The sequence below is a fragment of the Ochotona princeps genome, chromosome 11, assembly GCF_030435755.1.
Source record: "Ochotona princeps isolate mOchPri1 chromosome 11, mOchPri1.hap1, whole genome shotgun sequence".
NCBI classification, from domain to species: Eukaryota; Metazoa; Chordata; class Mammalia; order Lagomorpha; family Ochotonidae; genus Ochotona; species Ochotona princeps.
The window spans coordinates 45,094,069-45,116,311 of record NC_080842.1 but is presented as its reverse complement, the minus strand read 5'-3'; positions in this window follow the sequence as shown (position 1 = coordinate 45,116,311).

Here is a 22,243-nt window from a genome sequence, read left to right as displayed (position 1 = left end):
AAGCAAGAAAAAAAAGAGAAAACTCTTAAAGTTATTGAAAGAGACCACCTTCTGTATACTCTCCATTCTGTTACGCGTTTCACCCTAAGATTAACAATACAAACTCTTGCATCTGACCTGGTGCAAAAGTCTAGTGACTAAATCCTTGCCTTAAAATTGCCAGGATCCCATAGGTGTGCTGGTTCATGACCTGGCTGCTCCACTTCCCATTCACCTCCCTGCTTGTGGCCTCAGGAAGCACTAGAGGACAGCCCAAAGCCTTGGGACCCTGCAACCATGTGGAAGGCCCAGAAGAAGCTCGTGGTTCCTGGCTTCAGATAAGCTCATCTCTGACTATTGTGGTCACTTGTGAATTGAACTATGGAATAATTTGAGTGATAGTCAAAAGCTGACATACATAACCAAAAGCAGCAAAACTAAAGAAGTTCATGGAGGATAATGTCTCACTAATAGTATCTCATTCTATGACTAATGGAAGCATTTTCTCTATCTTCTAACAATATTCAGACTGCAAGCCAGTTGGGATCACTGGGTCAGGCTCTTCAACAGTGTGGATGGACCCTGAAGTTTCAGTGGATGGACTCTAACGGCCACCACATCAATGCAGTGTGAGGACCTGACCACCAGATGCAATGGAGCACTGCCAAATTTTGTATAAACAAGAAGTGACATTTCAATTTTAGTTTCTACACAACGTATAACATACATAACATAACATGTTATACATAACATCATATCATCTTAAATTAAGGCAAACATGTGGTATTTAACCTTTTGGGATTGGCTCATTTCCCTTAGCATTATGGTTTCCAGTTTGGCCCATTTGGCCACAAAGAACTGCATTTTGTTTTTTTAATAGCTGAGTACTATTCCATGGAGTAGATGAACCATAGCTTTCTTATCCAATCCTCTGCTGATGGGCATTTTGGCTGCTTCCATGTTTTTGCAATTACTGATTGTGCTGCTATGAACATAGGAGTGCATGTTGGTTTCTCATAAAACAAGTGTTTTGGATATATTCCTAAGAGTGCTATTGCTGGATCATATGGTATGTTGATTTTGAGTGGTTATGCAACAAGGTGGAGGAATCCACCATGGGGGGAGAGTTTGGGAAGGGGTAGGGAGAATCCCAGTACCTATGAAACTGTATCACATAAAACAGTGTAATTAATGAAAAAATTAAAAAATAAATAAATAAATAAAAAAGATCCTCACTAGAAGCAAAAAAAGAGAAGTGAATCTTAATATGTTAAGTCTCTAAAACTTTGATGCTTGTTGCTGAGCAGAACCAAATGTTTTATCCTGTAAAAATGCATTTTTAAAAGCCATCTTTATAAATAATCTTTATAGCAATACAATTTTTCTTTATGAAGATACCTACCATAGTGTATATAACCAATTGTTTAACTAGTTTACAGATGAGTTATTTTTTACAGTTGCTTAACATTGACTCAGCTATAGCAGTAATACTTGAAAATGTTGATGTTTTATTTTCATTTATTTATGATAAATTTTAGGAGTATAGTCATTGGCATAGAATGTTGAGCATTTCAAAGACCATGTACATATACATTCCAGATTATTTATCATAAAATTTATAACATATAAAATTCTTACTGGCTATATGTGTTCTGCAATGATTTCATATCATTAGTCAATAGTATTTTTATATCATCTGTAATGTCATAAGAAAATCATACTTTTTTTGTACCAGCTTGTGAGTATTTTAAAACTAATCAGGCTGTTTTTTTTATGATTTCATTGGCTTTTAATTTGTCTTTTTTTAAAATAATAATTTATTCAGATCACTTACTCATTCTTTTGTTGGTATAATTATTAAATGGTTGTTTAAATCCTCTATTTTTAGTGAGGTACAATACAACTTTGTTGATTGTTTTACCTCCCTTTTTTCATCATTCATGTGTGTGCATGTATGTGTGCATGTTTGTCTAATTTTTTAACAACAGCTCTCAACAAACTGAAACATTTCTTCTCATCAGGAGGAGCCGTGCGCAGTAGTTGAGCAGAGCTCTGTGTGAGCAAAGTGTCAGGTTAGATTGTCCTTCTCCGATTAGCCTGTAACCCTGAACAATGCATTTCCTCATCTCAAACCACACTTTTTTTTTCTAACTTGGGAATAATATTATGGCTGGCATCGAAATGATAATTTGAGGCCCAAATTAGACAATAAATGTAAAACACTTGAACAAAGCTAATGCAAAGCCACAGTCATTTCATTTTGACTATTTATTCTTTCCTCATGCCCATTTTAGACCTTATCTATACTTCAGTACCCACTGATCACAATTCAAAACTTCAGATTATTATATATTGTAACATTATTTCCCTTATTGGGACTTTTATATGGTACTATATAAAATAGCATATATCTCTAACTTTTGGATTCATAATAGCATTTTGCCTCATTTTTAATTTTAATTAACTTTTAAAATTTAACAGACATGTTTAGTTAAATATTTTTCTTTTAAAAACTTTAAAAACTCATTTGAAAGACAGTGAGATAGAGAGAAAGGACAGGTATGCAGGAATTTTCTATGCAGTTCACCCCCATAGGCCCACAACAGCAGGAACTTGACACAGCCAAACCAAGAACCAGGAGTTCAATAGGTCTCTCAGAGACCCAAGTATCAGCCATCACGCTGTAACCAAAGAGTGCTTGTTAATAAACAATAATGTGTTCAGGCAAGTTGTTTAATGTTCTATTGATGTACTATTTTTTAAATGTATGTGTTTTTATTTGAAAGGCAGATTTACAGCTAGACAGATCTTCCATTTCTGGTTCATTCCCAAATGACTGTATCAGCCAGAGCTAGGTTGATCCCAAGCCAGGAGCCAAAAGTTTCTTATGGGACTCCCTTGTGAGCACAGGGGCCCAAGGACTTCCCAGTCCATAAGCAGGGAGTTGATTCACAAGAGGAGTAGCTGGGACCCACACTATCACCCATATGGGATTCCATCACCATAGGGGGAAGACTGGGCTACACACCACCATATTGGCCCCACGTGTAATTATTTTTTTAACTGGCGGTTGTAATCTGTTATTTTTAGCACAAAAATCTCATTCATTAACTCTGCCCTCTCTGCTGCATCCATTATTCTAGGTTTATCTGGAAGCTAAATTGGAAGTGGAGCTAGGACTTGAATATACACGGTCTGATAAAGGATGCCAATATCCAAAGTGGTTTTCTATGCTGAACATCTTCCGTAGTAAGTGTATGTTTACTAGTATGTAATAGCTGTTTGGTTTCTGAATTTTTGTTTGGAGTTTTCTCTTGTAAAGCAAGGATTCTAAGAGTTCTCTAGGCTTATGTTGAAAATTAAATAAGCTGATACATACAGTGCAAGAAGCATGTCTGGCACATACATAATTTTTAATAAAAGTATCATTGTTGGCAAAATATTCTAAAACTATTTGAAATTATTAAGTGCTGTCGTATATACTTCTTACAAGTCTCCTGTATATGCATTCATCATAGTACACTGTAAGTTTTCAATTGATAGAAAATTAATAAATAAAAAATTTTAAAAAGCCAGATCTTGCCACCCTAATCAGTGGTCCACCTGGACATGCATCTTTCTCAATTATGTAAACATCATCAACAACGAAACTGAAAAAAGTAAAGAAACTGTCATAGAAATGATTGGGGTAAAACAGGTAGAAAGAGAGCATATTTGAGTATAGAATCGTTTAGGGGACATTTAATATGTGTTTAAAATATGAATGTTTCTTTCAAAAGAAGGAATAAAGGAGGAATGCAAAAGCAGCACTCTGCTTTTCTTCTGCATCCAATAGATTGGAAGGAGTGGGGCTTACTTCCCATAAGGGCGATAAGATAAAAGGACAGTAGCAGCAGCAACAAATGGGTCATAATAGTAACTAGCCAGAAGCAGTCAGGAAGAACACAGATTTTAGGGAGCTCTATAACACTATAGCACCTTCAATGAAAGAGGAGACGTAACAGAAGAATTGACAAGATGTATGTGTAAAAAGAAATTTAGCATGCACAACATGAAAAAGGAAAAAAAAAAAGGCTGGGTGGGAAGGGATTCCTTTCCTTACAATGCAATGACAAAAACAGAGATTTCTCCAAAGCTGGCAGAAGTATAATCTGGGAAAAGTCCAAAAAGGAAGTTTCTGGAGAAAACAAAGGATGTCTCTGAAGCGCACGCTAATGATCAGTTCCTGGCTATTTTTAGCTGCAACTTCCCCTGGAAGGTTTGCTGCTTTCTCGATAGATCAGCCAACCAGAAGCAGAGAAGCAGAGCAGCTCAGCACTGCGGAAGTCCCCATTCTTACGTTTTCCAGGTTATCAAATGCTATCCCATGTCACTGGATGGTTTCTTCGAGTACGTAATTTTTAGTGTCTTGTACTCTTTTACCAATTCATTTGTTCAATAAGCATTGATGGAATACTATTGTAGAAGTTTTGCATTAGAAATGCCCTGATTGCATCCACAATGAATAATGATTACTATTAATAATATAGAGGAAATCAATATGGGGAGAGAGCTTGGGGAGGGTTTTTTAAGGGAAATCCCAGAGCCTATGGAACTGTGTCATAAAATAAAATAATAATAAATAATGATTACTGTTATCTTAGTAATTGTATGTAGCATACATGTGTTACAAATATATAACAGATCTTACAGAATATTTCTTGTTATCAGATGACAATAATTAAGGCAAATGCAAATAGTCCTAATTTTAAATGTTTTTCTCAATATTGCATTTAGTAATTTTATTTTATTTATTTTTAATTTTATTTTTTAAGAATGATTAGGTGGAAGGATTGAGGTATAGGGAAAAATGGGTGAACTCATTGCTTCTAAATTTGCTATTTCTTCTTGTTATTCCTGGGGGAAAGGGAGAGACAAAGGAGGAAACCACTCATGACTTTCCACACATCCCAGGACCCAGGGATGAGGACCCATCACTTCATACAACCAGAGTCTCAATGTGCACATATCCTGAGGATTCTGTCCAAGTGGTTTGAATAGTTCTAAAATGCTGTTGATTTCATGGATCCAAGGATGATGTTACCCTCCCAATATCCAATGGCTTCATTCACCGAGATTTTTTGCTATCATCGTTTGTTTGAAGTAGTTGTCCAGTTTGGTCTGTTCTTCTGCTACAGCACCAAATGTGTTGCCATATTATCCTTTCACAACAGGGCCTGTGTCTACTGCTCCACCTTTTTCATTAAGTAGGACATGTTCTTGCAGGTGAGTCCAAGTACCCGGGCCAGGTGTCCCAAGCACCACAGGATCCCCTTCTACTGGGGCTCACAAACCCGGCACCCACCTAGTAGGCTGGGGCCAGGTGACCCAGGCCCCCCTAATCCCCCATCCCTGGGGAGCTCATAAACCCAGCACCCACCTCACAGGTAGGGCCTAGGACCCAGGCCAGGCTTCCTGAGCCCCAACATCCCCCATCCCTGGGGCTCACAAATATGAGGCACACCAGATTGAGTCTCTGCTTGTAATGCTTATATTGGAGCCTATATTGAAGTGTTGGCTTGTCAGCAGCCAGTTCCCTACAAACGTGCCTTGGAGGGCAACAAATGAGGGCTCAAGTACCTGTGAGAGCTCTGGATAGAGTTCCTGGCTCCTGATTTTGGACTGTCCCAACCCTAACTATTGGAAGCATTTGAGGAGTGAACTGGTAGATGAAATACAATCACTCACTCTTTGTATATCTCCTTTTCAAGTACGCAGTCCTTAAAATTATTTGTCTTGGAAATTTTCAGCTTGTAATGTTGACAGTGATACCTCTTCATTAGAAATCTTACATTGGATTTTGAAGTTTGAGTTGCTCCCAGGCTAGTCACATGCATTCCGATGCTATCTCACAATGCTGTCCAGTAGTAACATCTCACCGCTGTTGACACGCCAGTAAATATCATAGCTCATATGACTGTGCCCTTGGAAACCACACTGCAGCTACCTCTGACATGATCATGTGCTCTCACAAAACTTTAAAGGCTGGCATAGTGAACAGATAACAATGACTTGTGTGATAGCTATAGCAATATAAATATGAGCTCTTGCAGGAGAATATATGGAAGCTGCATACTCCAGAGGAGATTCAAAGCAGGAAGGAGCTCAACCAACTTGAAGGTAGACATAGGCTGTGCTGTTAAATGGTTGTAGTGATGGGAGGCCAAATGTTCCAGCAAGAGTAAACATTATGAAGGCCCTACAATAAGAGAGTTGGAACTGGTACACTGGAGAAGTGATGTTGATATCATTGGCCTTCTAGAGAGGAGACAGTGAGAATGAGCTCCGTGAGCTGGGTCAGCATGCCAGGGGTGCAGAGTCAGTCCCTTTTATGAATGTTACCAAAGAGGTGATACTTAGCTTTTCTTACAAAGCCCTGCTAACAGTGAAAGCATGTGCATATTTTATTTTTTTATTATTTTTATTTTTTTTAAAGATTTATTTATTTTATTGCAAAGTCAGATATACACAGAGGAGGAGAGAGAGAGAGGAAGATCTTCCGTCCGATGATTCACTCCCCAAGTGAGCTGCAACGGCCGGTGTGTGCCGATCCGAAGCCGGGAACCAGGAACCTCCTCCAGGTCTCCCACATGGGTGCAGGGTCCCAAGGCATTGGGCCGTCCTCGACTGCTTTCCCAGGCCACAAGCAGGGAGCTGGATGGGAAGTGGAGCCGCCAGGATTAGAACCGGCGCCCACATGGGATCCCGGGGCTTTCAAAGCGAGGACTTTAGCCGCTAGGCCACGCCGCCGGGCCCAGCATGTGCATATTTTAATGTACTTTTACTTTACAATTCAGAAGCATTTCAGGTTGCTGGGCAGATTTAATGGCAAATCAACAGCTCTGTCCAATGCTTTGGCTTCTGGAAAAATAATTTTCTGCTTGCTTTCCCTTAAAAATTAATAGTGGAAAAATTCTTCTTTGAAAAAAAAAAAACCTAGGGGGAAAAAAAGCTGAAGGGATTAACATAATGACAAATGCAGGATGGGTAAGTAAAACAGGAAGAACTTACAAAAAGATTAAAGGAGGAAAACTCAGATCCCCTTTCAAGCTGTCACAGAGTGACTGAGAAAGTTAAAAGTGATATGAAGAACGATTTGAAAAGGGACCAAGTAAAGACAAAGCTTTCCAGAAGAAAGTCAATATTCCTTGAGGCTGTAGAAACATTCTGTGGAGGCAGCAAGGGTATAAAAACAGAGAGAAAGGAATTGAAGCATAAACAGAAAAAAAAAAAATCAAAGTGCAGGTGAAAAGAATTTGCTATATCATCCAGGTTAAAGGTATTTTTCAAAAGACAAGAATAGGGCCAGGCACGGTAGCCTAGTGACTAAAGTCCTCACCTTGCATGAGCAGGGATCACATGTGGGCACTTTTGCTAATTCCAGCGGCCCCACTTTCTATCCAGCTCCATTCTTGTGGCCTGGGAAAGCAGTACAGGATGGCCCAAGGCCTTGGGACTCTGCACCATGTGGGAGACCTGGATGAGGCTCCGGGCTCCTGGCTTTGGACTGCAGCAGCTCCAGCCATTGTAGCCACTTGGGGAGTGAATCAGCAGATGGAATATCTTCCTCTCTGTCTCTCCCCTCTCTCTGTCTGACTTTGCAATAAAAAAAATCTATTTAAAAAAGACAAAAATAAAGCAGAAAACACAAAGCACACAGAGAAGAGATTAGCAGTAGACACAATATATTTAAAATAGACATTCGGATGATACAGGAAGAGAAACTTGAAATCAAAGAAAGGTTCTTTATGAAAGAAACAAGTGTTTAAAAAAATATACACGTGACAGTAGGAAAGGATCAATCAGGGGTTAAAAATTAGTCTCCAATAAACACATCCACCAAAACGTTCATCTGAGTATTTAAGTATTTCTTCAAGGTTTCCAATTTAAGTGGTGGTTTTTTTTTTTTTTTTTTTTTTTTTTTTGCTGTTCTTTTGTTTTTGTTTTTTTTTACTTTCTTTCAGTCCCTTTGAAAAAAATTGGATGGAGGGATTTGGCTTAGATACATGGAGAGATTGTAAAAGGGATCAGTACAAGGAACATTGTTACTGACAATTGTGAGAGAAGACAGCATTGGAATCCGGAGACCACCAGCACTACTGAATATGTACCGCAAGACTTGCATGGGCATCTTATGCCAAGGTTGGCAAGCTTAGCAGAAGGCATGACACACAGGGCAAATGATATGCCAAAGGGCAAAAAATAGCTGATTGTGAATGAAGAGGTGGAAAAATTATTAATTTATTCAAGCTGGTACTGATGATTCAACACATATAATTTTATTGCCTTAAGTCTACCTCCAAAATAGTGTTTGACAGAGAAGCTGCTGAAATAAATATGTTCATTACATATCAAAATGACCCGTGTGCTAATATTCATTGGGTAGAGAGGAAACAAATTAATATGACAAAGAGAAAAAAGAAAGTCTACCCATGGATTTTTTTTATTTGTATGTTTTCCCTGTAGACATTCCCAAAACAAAACGAATAACAAATCCAAGGTAAGACAAATGAAAATGATTAAAAATAAGATGCTATCACAGGCCTCTATGCTCACGTACCTTATGTATGTAACATCACTTTGGCAATGACAGACAAACCAAAGATTAGAATAATTGAAATCTATAATAAAGAGCATTCCAGTAGCACTGAAGCATGAGGCAGCAAAGCACACCGCTATTAAAATGAGACAAAAGCAGATTTAATGATGTGGAGGATTTCACAGAGCAGGCCAGTCCAATGGCAATGATTGGTTCACTTTGGAGAGGAAGAAGATGCAGAAGACATTAGTGTAAGGAAAATAAGAGAAGATGAAAACAAACATGGAGGTTTGACAATTATTAGGAAGTCATATACATATAATCAAGTACCTCTTAGTGCCAATTCCTGTTTGTACATTACAGTTCCCCCTACCTGCCTACAGCTCCCTTATTAGTGAGTCATTTTTCAAGTCCTTGCAGAACAAAAGGTGCAAGAAAACATAACAGAAGGCTCTGTATTTCTCAGGAAAGAATGGGATATTCAATGCCAAGGTATTTTGTCAGTTATTTCGTGTGTGTGTGTGTATGTGTGTGTGTTTTTTTTAAATGTATGAAGGCAGAAAGTGAGAAAAACCAGGACAGATGTTGAGGCACAGTGGGGAAGCCCGGGCTTTGGAAATCGCACAGCTTTATAGTCATCAGCTGTGACCCTGGGTCAGCTATTCACACAACTGTCACCTCTTTTTTTTTCTTTTCTTTTCATGTGATAGAAACAGAAATAACAGTAGTGTGTGTGCCTGTGTGCATCCTACAGTTGCAGTGGTACTGAATTAGGTAATATAGGTGAGGTTCTTAACCACGTAGGAGTTCAAATATTATGATAGATTTCGATAGAAATAGCATTTGAAATCTAAATGCTCAGACAGAAAAAAGAAATGACAGTATTGATTTTTTTTTAAATGGAACAAATGTGAAGTTGAGAGCGTTAGAGATGAGCCCATGTGTCTAGCAGATGCCATGATGCCACACAATGTTTCACAAATAAAAACAAACAAGCAAACCACTTTGCAAGTATGGGTGCTACAAGAAATGGAGACACAGTGATACAGTAGAAGGCATGGGAAGAGCCACGCTAGGAGGAAGAGAGACAGGGTGAATTCCAGTTGCAACCACAGTGTTTGTGTATCATCATTAAAAGAAAACAGAGATGAGTGCAAACACAGGTGATTACTGCCCTATGGGGTAACAGATAATGAAAGAACCAGGGCTGAGAGCAGGCTGGGTAGACAATCATTGTGGATTACTTTGCTGAGCAACTGCTTTCATTGGTGAATGTGAAAGCTGGGATGGGGAGTGGGCTAGTCCGGGGGCAGGCAGGTTGAGCTAGGCTCCTGCAACTGGTGGTGTGTACAAGAGCCAGAATGACTACAGGCCAGCTAGGCTAGGCTGCAGCACCAGTTAACAAATACCAAGACTGGGTGTGAGCCTTGTAAGGCTGGATCACAGTATCCACTGGCAGGCTCAAGATCCAGGCCTGAGAACCTGCTTGTCAAGAGAACCATGGACACTCCTCTGCTAGGTTGTACCTGTCTCTGGTGAACACAAGAACCAGGGTTGGGGACTTGTCAGACTAGACAAGGTGCAAACCCTAGGGATGAGGCCTGGCCTGGTGGGAGTTATTGGGGGTCATCCTGACTAGGCTATAGCACCTACTGGTATGTGTGAGGATCATGTCTTTGATGGGATTGCAGGCTGGAACACAGCATCTATCAGTTAGCTTGAGGTATGGGGCTGGGGTGGAACTGACCAGGCAGCTGCACCCACTGGCATATGCATTGATTTTGGTGCAGGTAACAGACCACACCTGATCCTGCACTGGCTGGCACCCACAAGAGTCAGGCTGGAGGTCACCCCAGGCAAGGTTTCTTGGGGGATTCCCTAACTAGATAGTTAGACTCAGATCTTGTAATACATATATTCGGACTGGGCTTCAGTCACATATGCTTGTGCAGTAGGCAGCATGCACAGAAGGACACAACGGACATGATGGCCAACTCATCTAGGCCAGCAGTGGACTTGAACTGCCTTGTCAGAGAATGGCACAACAGGTTGGACAACTCTGGTCAAGCTTTGTAGTATGTTCTCTGGGACTGCAAATGCACTGAGGTGGACTTTGTCAACCAATAGACCTTGGAAATATTTTCTCAACACTGGAGCAAGGAAACCAGCAGCTACTTAAAATTATCAATACTGGCAGAAGAAAGATGGTGGTAGAGGCTGTGCACAGGTTTAAACTGATGGAGAATCATCCGCCATGGTGCAGCAGAGAGGGTAGATTCCAGGAAATAGAATGCTGATGGCAGATGGGTACCTGGAGACCCATGCTAGTATAGACAAATAACCCCTTGACTGAAGAAGTACTTGCAAATACACTCTCCATTAAAATAAGGGAAAGGAATCTTAAATTGGAATTAACCTAACCAAAGAGGTGAAATATCTCTATACTGAAAACCATAAAACATTAAAAAAGAAATAGAAGAAGACATTAAAAGATGGAGAAAGTTGCTGTAGTCCTGGATCAGCAGGATCAACATCCTCAGAATATCCAGATCACCCAAAGTAATACACAGATTCAACGCAATCCCAATCAGAATCCCAACAACATTCTCAGAAATAGAAAAGATGACAAAAAGTTCATCTGGAATCACAAAATAACACGAATAGCCAAAGCTATCCTGAAAAATAGAAATCAAGCTTCAGGAATCACAATTCCAGACCTCAAGACATACTACAGAGCAGTGGTTACCAAAACAGTCTGGTCCTGGTACAGAAACACAGAAGATCAATGGAACAGAATAGAAATCCTATTAGGGAGCCCACACATGCACAGCCAACTAATCTTTGACAAGAAAACTGAAAACAACCCGGGAAAAAGCCTGGTCTCTTCAACAAATGCGTTTGGAATATTGAATAGCAGCCTGCAGAGGTAAGAAGCAAGATCCCCACCAGTCACCTTATAAAAAAATCAGTTCCAAATGGATCAAGGACATAAACCTGCCTCCAGAAATCATCATGCTGTTAGAACACAACATAGGAATCACTCTCCATAATATAGGAATTGGAAAAGACTTCTTCAAAAAGTCAGCAAAAGCACAGGCAGTCAAAGCCAAAATAAACCATTGAGGCTACACCAGAATAAGAGGCTTCTGCACTGCAAAGGAAATTATCAAAAGTGAAGAAGCAACCAGCAAAATGGGAGAAAATATTTGCACACTACACAACTGATAGTGGATTAATATCTAAGATTTACAAACAGCTACAAATACTCAATGACAACAAAACAAAAAACCCTGTGAAGAAATGAGCAGATATTTTTCCAAAAAAATTCAAATGGCTAGTAGACATATGAAAGAATGCTCAGGACCCCTAGCTGTCAGGGAATTACAAATGAAAACCATATTGACGTTCCCCTAACTCTAGTGAGATTGGCCTAAGTTCAGAACGCTACTAACAACACCTGATGGCATGGATGCAGGAAGAAAGGTACCCTTCTTCACTGCTGGTGGGAGTGTAGGCTAGTACAACCACTGCAGATGTCAGTACTAAGAGTGCTGAGACAAAAATTGACCTGCTGTTTGACCTAGCTATTTCACTTCTGGGTATATCCAAAGAAAATGAAATCTGCAAATGAAAAAGAGATTTGTAATCCTAGATTTACAGCAGCACAATCTACAAGAGCAAAGACATGGAAACAACCCAGATGCCTGGCAAAAAAGGAGTGGATAAAGAAGCTGGTACATCTACTCCATGGAATAATACTCAGTCATTAACAAGAATGAAATTCTACTATTTGCAACCAAATGGTCCCAACTAGAGATCATTATGTAATAATGATATGTAATAAGCCAGTCCCCAAAGGACAAATATCATATATTCTTTCTGATAAAAGGCAACATTTTCGCAAAATCAAGATCATTATCCCTTTTAATATTGTTTTTGCTACATGTCATGTGTTTTGAGTTTTGTTTTTATTTTCACTTCCTCAGAATAGATTTTCCTCTCTTATTAAATTCTTCATTGGCTCATAGGTCATACAGTAGCATCACTATCTTCAAGAAGGTTTTTTCCTTTTCTTTTTCACATCTTTAGTAACACATTGATCATTTAGCAGCACATTGTTTAACTTCACATTCCTGTAAATTTTCTGTTTCCCCTGCTGTTGATTTTGTTTTATGGGTTTTCATATAAGGGAATGTACAGTGACTCTGTAATAGAGACTACCATATCCAGATGTGAAGATAGTATACAGCATGCATCTCTACTTCCAAATCAAATACAGACTCTCAATGAAACTGTTAAGTATATCTTGACAGTAGGATATTGGACTCTGCTGCTGTGTATACCTACAAGTCAGAATACAGTTAGACAGCAGAATGACGGACTTAGGACTGTTTATTATTAGTGTTGTATAATATACGGGAAATCAGTGTGAGGAGAGCGTAAGGGAAAAGAGCCTATAGAACTGCATCATAAAATAATAATAAAAAAGGGGGGAAGTACTATCAAAACCACTCAGGTAACACCCTGGGAGCACTCTCCCATGGAGTCTCTAAGTGTCATCAAAGAACCATTCCCAGCTATCCAGGGTGTTGATGATTGACAGCAAGGAGCAGCCCTTCCTCTCCTCCCCTGTGGACACAGGAGGGGAAAAAAAAACAAAGCAGAAACACATGTCTCACACACCTTTCTTTGTACCTGAACCTCTAAAAAAAGCCCGCATGGGAGTGCATCTTTTCCACTACATAAGTTATGTTAAAAAGAAAATATTTTTTTTAAAAAAAGATAAGTATAAGGGGCAATTTTGTGCTCCTGTGATAAGAAACACAGTTTTAGAGTTTTTTGCATTCATGTGTATGTACACAGCCAACACCCAGAACACTGTCTAATACAGAAATGACATTTGATGACTGTATAATGTTTTCTTACGTGTAATGCTGCAGCAGGCCAGGGTTTACTTAGTCTTTGTTCTATAGGATATACACTTGATTGACACTCTTAGACTGAAGCATTAAATTTCAGAGAGCTCTTTAAAGGTATTGCTGACTGAGGAGCCCTGAGCGGTCCTCAGAAACAGAACAGTAAACTTCCTCCAGGAATTGGGAGAGGAGCTTTCTCTGGTCCTTACATAGTTCCAACTTTGGATCCCCACCCTCTCTTGCAATGACCATCAGGGTCGCTCCGGAGGCGCCCACCCCCACAAAAAAATTAGATTAGATAGACAGAGAACAACAAGGAAAGCTTAGAACCAGACAGGAAATGGTCAGCCTGGACTCACATATACCTTACTAGGTAGGACACAAAGATAAGTCACTCCTCACTAGGGTATTGAAGATTTCTCTGCACACCCCTTCTAAAACTATTCTGCACCTCAACTATTGACATATGCCTTGTTAAAGTTATAAGCCAGTTTGAACTATCCTAAAATCCATCAAGTTCAGTAAAAATTATACGTCAACACTATAAGCTACTAAATACAAAAATGAAAATAGACACGAGACAACTGAATAGTACCCTATAGCCATTTTAAGGTGTTTAGCATCCGGTTGTGTATAAACTAAAATATAAATATCAGTGAAGTAATCACAGGATGTGGTTAAGAACTTGTATTTTCTAGCATATTGGTCACTCAATACCATGTCAATTAACCCCATAATGTTGTAAATTGTTGTTGATGTTATGCTGTGGCTTTTAATTGGTCGGGATAATATTCTGCCAGCTCTGCTTGTAGACCAGAGATGTTCTCCCCAAGAAACTGCTGAACTTACCCTGACAATAAGGTGCTGGACTCTATGCATGGTACATGCTTGCAATGAAAGAAGCATGACTGGATTTGAACTGTAATACTACAAAAAAGTGGAGGAATCCATCATGGTCGAGGATGAGGGGAGGGGTTGGGGGAATCCCAGAGCCTATGAAACTGTGTCATAAAATGAAATGTAATTAAAAACATAAAAAAATGAAAAAAAAAAACTATAAATTAGTACCAGTTGTTGACAAGGACTCTGTCCCACAGCTGGTGGGAAGATGGACTGGAGCAGGAAATGCTAGAAAGCAGCTGGAAGAACCTGGCAAAACTGACTAAACATACTAAACAAACACAAGGTATACATACTAAACATAGGTAAACATGCACTGTGTTGTCTTGGTAATTGTGTGTTGCTTTCAATAAAATATTCCTTCTGAACCTCAAAAAAAAAAAAGGTATTGCTGGCTGTCAAGAGGGACCTGAGGCTATACATGCTCCATTCCTCCTCCACGTGAACTATGAACCCTTGGAATATTTCTTAATATTAAAGAACCAGTGACTCATTGGTATCACAGCATATCTGAGGCAATCTAGTTAAATACTACTTTAAATGTTTCTTCCTACCACAGCAAAACTAAATAAGAAAAAGTATTACTGCATTTCGGAAATATAGTCAATATGAGAGTTTCTGTAGTTGTAGTGTTGCTATCACTCAGCAAGTAGCTGAATAAATTAGAAATAGTGCACAATATTATCCAATTTTTAAAAATAACCCAACACAAAAGGTTGCCAAGATACTGAGCTTTTGTCTTTTCTAAAGCTTGTTCTCCTGGTTACTTTTGTTCTGTCTATCCCGCATGATGATGTTTGTTGCTATAGTTAAATGCAGCTTTCATTTTAGTGCTGTTTCATGCTGCTGAGATGCACAAGGGCCTAACTACACTGCATCTTTAGGCAAAATTTCTCCAACCGAGTGTAACTTAAGCTTATTTCCCACAGCAAACTAGAAAAGTTTGAACTTCCAGATTTTATAGTTTGCACTAGTCAAGTTTTTCCAGACCAAAAATAATGTCTTCATGTCATGATTGTACTGGATGATAAACTTTATTCAAGCTCCCCTGAGTTCTTTGTCAGCTATATCCACATTTTCATATTTTCTCAGGAGTCCAGTTTTAGTAAAACCCCTGGTGTACTGATTTTAGTCATAGTCTCCGCTCTTACAGTCTGACCACCCATGCTGTAATCACATTTATATTCCTCCATAATTCCTTAGGTCACATCCAGCCACTCTTTCCTACTTTCAACAGGAATCTTGTTAGTGTGGTTGAGCCCAAATGCTCCCTTACTCCTGATATATTTCTACTTACTAAGCTTCTGTCCACAGTCTACCAGCTCCCATTCTGATCCATGTAAACATTTTTTCCTTGTTGGATTTTCCCAGGGTGTCAAACCACATTGCTATATCTTTTACTTTACACAGCATTTTCAAATAACATGTGCCTAGAGCTACAAATACATGTTTGTTTTCCAAGAATTCCCTTTTGCACCCGTGCACACAGCAACAATCCTACTTCATTCATAAGACATACATTTCAACACCTTCCATGGACACCTAAAACCTTAGAACTAAACCTTCCATAAACTACATCTTCTCTATACATAAATATCTATAATACTTATCCATAATTTAGGGAGATAAGAATTAGGTAATAGCTAGCACTAAAACAGAACACTTATAGCAATGCACTAGTTGATGGTAATGTGAGCTATCATGAAAGATCCTGTTGTCTTTGCTCTCTGCATTTTGTGATGATTTGAGGTGATGCGATCTTGATGTGATAAAATTAAGTAGGCTTTGTGATACAGAGTGGTTAGGCCACTGTGTAAGTCACTTGAAAACAAGCACTGCAAAACTACAAGCATCAGTCTGATACCAATGACAGATTTCAGGGAGTTAATGTATACAGTAGGGACATGCTGAACAAAGGATGATTCACTTCCATGGCAAGAAGAAAACTCACAGTACTCGGGAGAATGGGTAATGTAAAACTCCTCAACTGTTTATATCTGAAATTCTCCATTAAGCCATCATTAGAAATAGAGTACTGAAACTGCAAAAAAGGAAACTCCATGAGGTTCAGTAATAATTGTGATATTGACTGCGCACTGAAATATTGCTCAGAAATATTCAATACTTGTAATATCTCCTCTTCATACATAACAACCACGGACGAACTCAACCTACTTTACATATTCAAGGAATTCCAACCCAGAGGAAGATGGAATCAGACAAGTAAACTGTAGTATTATTTCTGGAAAGTGAATTTGGTAGGAAAGGAGGAAAAATTTTATTACCTATTACATAATGGATAGTATTTACATACTATATATATGTATATGTGTGTGTGTGTTGTTGATGATATATTTATGATATACATAATTCAAAACAAATGTGCTTTTCTCCACTTTTAATTTTTCTCAGATAAGATCCCTTTGGGTTTCAGAAAAATAACTAACATCAGTTGAAAACTCACACAATCAGATCTAAGATTTTCAGGAGACAAATCTCCTATTTGGAGTAGATACTGGGAGGACCATTTCTCAAAAAGCTAAACCTTTGCTTAATTACTCTGTTGTTTATTGCCTTATTAAACACAAGAGTTATTTGCTGATCCAGGTCCCATGCCTTCCTTTCTTCCATCTTGACAACAGAAAATATTGCTTTCAACTAATAAAATGCCCATCATCTCTTCCATACCTCAGCTCAAGAGGAGCATTATTTCATCATTGCTTCAGTCGCTGCTTCATCAGAAAGATGAAAATATCTTCTTTTCTGGAAACCTATTTTTAATAAGTTCATCTTCTTTTTCATTCTTGCAATTATCTATTCTAAAGATCCACAACAACTCAAGGTAGGAGAAAGCTAATTTTCTATCAGTGTTCCAAAAACTCAATGTGACTGCGAACAGGTAGAATGAAGGGGTTAATTAATGGCAAATTACTTAGAAGATGTTAAAGGAAAGGGAATGCTGGCCTAATCAATTTCACAGGGTTCCAGCTTCAGGCAGATCAGGGAGATCAGAAGTCAGTGCTAGGGGCTCCCTAATTACCCTAAGCAGGAGTTTTGCCATAACTCAGCTCAACAAAGTCCAATACACAGATAAATATGACAAGGGGTTTCAGAGGAGCTCACTACAGACTGAGAGAGGAAAACGTCTTCGTCAATAACACTAGAAATAATAATAGTGCTATCTTTTTTTTTTTTTTGAGAAAATAGGATTTAGCAAACTGCCTAAAATCATCCAACTAGTGTACCAGGATTCAGACTCAGATAGACAGAACTCCAGAGCTCCACCTGTTAACTGCAGAGTCTTCAACTTTCTTAGAAGTTACTTTATAAAAGGAGAAATTTTTCCTAGAGTTAATCATCAGTAAGAGGTTATTTCATCCTTGAACTGTGGTTATGCAACAAGGTGGAGGAATCCACCATGGTGGGAGGATTTGGGGAGGGGTGGGGAGAATCCAAGTACCTATGAAACTGTGTCACATAATACAATGTAATTAATGAATAAATAAATAAATAAATAAATAAATAGGTTATTTCATCAATGCTATTAATGAATGAAGTAGAAAGAAGATGAAGAGCTTACTAGGGTGTTTTGCAATTTTTAGAATCATTTTATCAATCTGACAGGATATTTATTTTGGTTTTTAACATTGGATAAAAGAAAAAATCTTAAGAATCTAATTTATGCTATTTGCAATGAAACTGAGCCTAAGAAACACGGGGTGAATTGCGATAACTTTGGGACAGAGATATTGACTAGTGGATCTCAGATTGTGCCTATTTACTACTTTGTATGGGCTGACACTTACACCTCAATAACTAATTATTATGCATGTTTTACTCAACACAAGGAAAAACTGTTTCTTGACATATCAACTAGGAGGGCTATTTCCCTTTCAGGATTCTCAGAAGCCTAGTTCTCATCCTTGAGATAGATAAATTTCATTCTCTATTTGACGAAAAAGTAATCTGATTGATGGACTTTTCCACGTAAGGTGTTGACCCCTAACTTGGCTCAAACTGTTAGTATTTTAGTGGATGTCATGCTAATCCATATTAACCTAGAAGGGGAATTTGAGTAGGTATGACTTCGCAATGAGGTGAAAAGCGCCATTTTAAGAGAGAGACATCTTTCACCTTGAGGGGTTGTAACTCACATCTTCCTTCAAACTTCCAATTCATTGATCCAAAAAAATCTTAAAATAAAAACATATGCCTTACATTTTCTTCCTGACAACTGCCATCAGTATACTGAGGTAATTGCAGATTCTATAATCCTTTTTCAACTCCTGCTCTATCTTGATTATTTTATGTTCCTGGAAACTAAATTTTGTTCTGCTATTTCAATAGATTTTCTGGGGTTTTGTGTGCCACCTTCATGAGTGTGTTCTCTACACCACAGAACCACCCATCACCACAGCCCGCTTCTGCAGAAGATACTGAGCAATATCTCATCATGGATACCCACTTTTTTATACTTTTAAAACATGAAGCCTAATAACAATCCTTAATTAAGCAAACAAGCTTTTCAGGTCTTATTTGAAATGAACTATATTAGTATCCAAGGGGAAAGAAATCCGAGAAACAATGGAAGGAATATCATTTTTCTTTACAGTATACTCAGAAAAAAATTTCTTTTGACCACATTCCTAACATTCAGTATTTAATCTCAGAGCACTAGACTAAAGAAATCAACAATAATTTGTAAAATGCCTACTTGAAGAATGGGAACCAAAATGTTATTTTTAATTATAGCTTAAATTATTGCTAATAACCTAAGAAACAACAAGAAGAACATTGAAGAAAACCTTTTATAACATTGTGACAAAAAAACCACAAGTTGGGCTTTATTAAAATATGTGACTCATAGAAACATGGAGCAAATTATGCCTTTCTAGTGATGCTCTATTTCAAAGCTAAAAGTAATACTCACTTTATATCTTGTATTGAAGGATGAAAAGGATTTGCAGAGCTTCATTACTGCCCCCAGGGATCCAGTTTTCAAAAGCAGCGGAGAATTTGTCTGAAGACTTTCCTCTGAACAATGATCTCTATTTCTGGGCTCAGAAAAGCAAGTGGACCAAGTGCAGAGAATGAGAATTCAGTACAGAGGGGACGTGGATGCTGTGAAAAACAGGATTCCCTGGTTCCCATATAATATTTTGTTTAGGAATAGCTTGAAACATCAAAGAGTTTAACACATACCGTGTGTGCAGATCTTGTGTTGTTTTCCATAGACCACGGGGCCTCTGAGAAGATCAGATATCAAAGTGCAAACACCTGAGAGTATAGAATTTAAAGACAGACCTAGGTTTGAGTTCCAGATATGTCACGTTGTACCAGACCGTCTATGGCAAATTTATGTTCTTCCCAACTTAAGCTTTTCTACATCTATGAAGAGGATGCCCATATTAAGTATCATATAATTGTAGTAAGGGTCAAGTGAGATAATTTGGATGAATCATAACTTCTGAAGAGTTATGCCAAACTAGTAACTAGAATAATTGTCCATAATTGAAATGGCAAGAAATAGAAAAGGTATTTAAAGTTAGCTACGTTGTCCTTAAAATATGCCATCCCCTCAACTTGATTGTTCAAACGTCTCCACTAATTTTCTTTTTTCAAAGTCAATAACTTATTTTTATCACAAATTGGTGGTTTAGGGTAGGAACTCGTTATGAGTCTGATTTAATACATCTGACTCTCAACTGTAATGTTATTAGTAAGCTCTGTTAATCTATTTTGTCTTCTCTCCCATAGTAATTTTTCTTACAAATGGTTTAATAAGAGGGTTTAAGCACCACATGTATGTATCTGGGAAGGCAAAGAAAATGATTAAAACCCAGAAGCCCTTGCAGGAGATCAAGATGGAATTCCTGACCTTTGGCTTTTCCCTGCTCCAGACCTGACTGTTGCAGCATTTGGGGAGTGAGCTAGTGGATAAAAAACTTTCTCACTGTCTCTATCACTCCTCCTCTTTCTCTCTCTCTCTCTCTCTCTCTCTCTCCCTCTCACATTAATAGACAAATCCAAAATAAGTCCCTTTTCTTAAAATGGCAGTTATCCATTAAGACTCTGGATATTGTATTTGTCTAATGCTCTGTACAATGCTTTCTATACAGTAAGGATTCAATACATACTGATTATTGCTGTTTTCACATAGGCCAGAGAGTGAGATCAAATGGAAGCAGTAGGCTGCTCCAGTAAAAGATAATACTGATGAGTGTCAGGACGGGATGAGTGATGGGAGCCACGTGTTTTCTCTATTCACTTTTTTACTAAGTGTCATTTTATAGAGACGCTTAAGAATTTGTGCATACAGTGAACTTTTATTCATCTTCTCTATTCTTTTATGTCCTTTAAAAATACTAAGGAAACTATACTTTTGTAAATAAAAAGATTGCGCTAATGCACATGTCTAAAGAATACATGTGTATGTGATTTCCTAGATTCTATAATTTCTCTGCTTCCTTCTGAACACTGACACGTTTCTCACTTAAATGTACTCTCTCACTTTTCTCCACTCTGTTTCGGAAGACGTGTGTATTTTTCTTAGCTTTAACAATCCCAGTGCAGGTGACTCACAAGTGCTCATCATGGAATCTGATCTCTCACCAGGCAGTGCAGCTCTCCAATTTCCCACTGAGTGATTCGTCCTAAGTATAAAAAGTAACTGATCCACACCAAACGTGTAAAATTTCTCCCACTCAAATTTACTCCTTCCTTCTAATTTCCAAATCTGTTCACAATATCCTCATTTTCCAAAACCCTGGGTTTGAAACTGTTAAGTCATCTCTGACTCATTCTTTTTCTTTATTCTCTACATTGGAATACAAAAGAATACAGTGTTTTTATTTGTAAATAAATAAATTCTCCACTGGCTTTCGGTCTAGACTAACAACACCTGTTCATCTAATAACTGAACAACTCTTAAATTCCTTTATGTTCCCCAAATTTCCATTGCTTCGGCATTCAATCTTTTTTTTCTCTTATTAGTCAAATTAATTTTCATTAAGTACATATTCGTCTGGCAAGTCTTTGCCTTAAACTCAAAAGTGTTACTTACTACATGAACTATAACATGTCTAGCTTTCAGATTCCCCATTGCCGGAAATGACTAAATATAAATACAGTTGTCTCATCCCTGTAACGATTTTATTGTGTTCAGACTCTCTTCAGTGATTCCCAAAACCATCTTCTGGCTTTGCTTCACTTTTCTACTGCTATATGAGTCAGCATTATTCCTATCAGTAGTACAACTCCTACCACCACATCTCAGTAACCTTGTCTAAGGTTGCTGCAACAATGAACAGCCTCCAGTTCTTGGTAGTTTAAAATAAGACATATTTTAAATAATTTAGACTGTGTTAATATACAATTTTGTATGGCTCTTTCTTTATAATTTGTGTTTTCATGCCCAAGCTGATAAAGTGCTTTCCCCTCAGACAGTCTTGTCTTAGACGGTGAAATTGAAACAAACATGGCAGAACCACTGAAGCTTTGGGTCAAACTAGACATTTATCTCAAACTGGACATATTTGTACTCATTTCACTACACAAGGCAAGTCACATGGTAAAGCTTAACACTGGTAGGATAGGGTAATACTACTCTCAATGGAGAGGTACAGAAAACCCTTGGCTAGTCTCGGCAGTAAAAGAACTGGGTGTGTAACAGTTCTACAAAGAAAATGTTTATGGCAGTCTACATCTTTGTCACAAATATTTGCTCCCCTTTCTCTCTCACAAAAATACGCTCTCTCCCTTTCCAAGGAGGATAACCAACACACTACCTCCAATATTACAGACTCTGTTCTTGAGGTAATTCAATATCTCTATCAAGGCAACATATGATGGTTTTTGATGAACACATTTA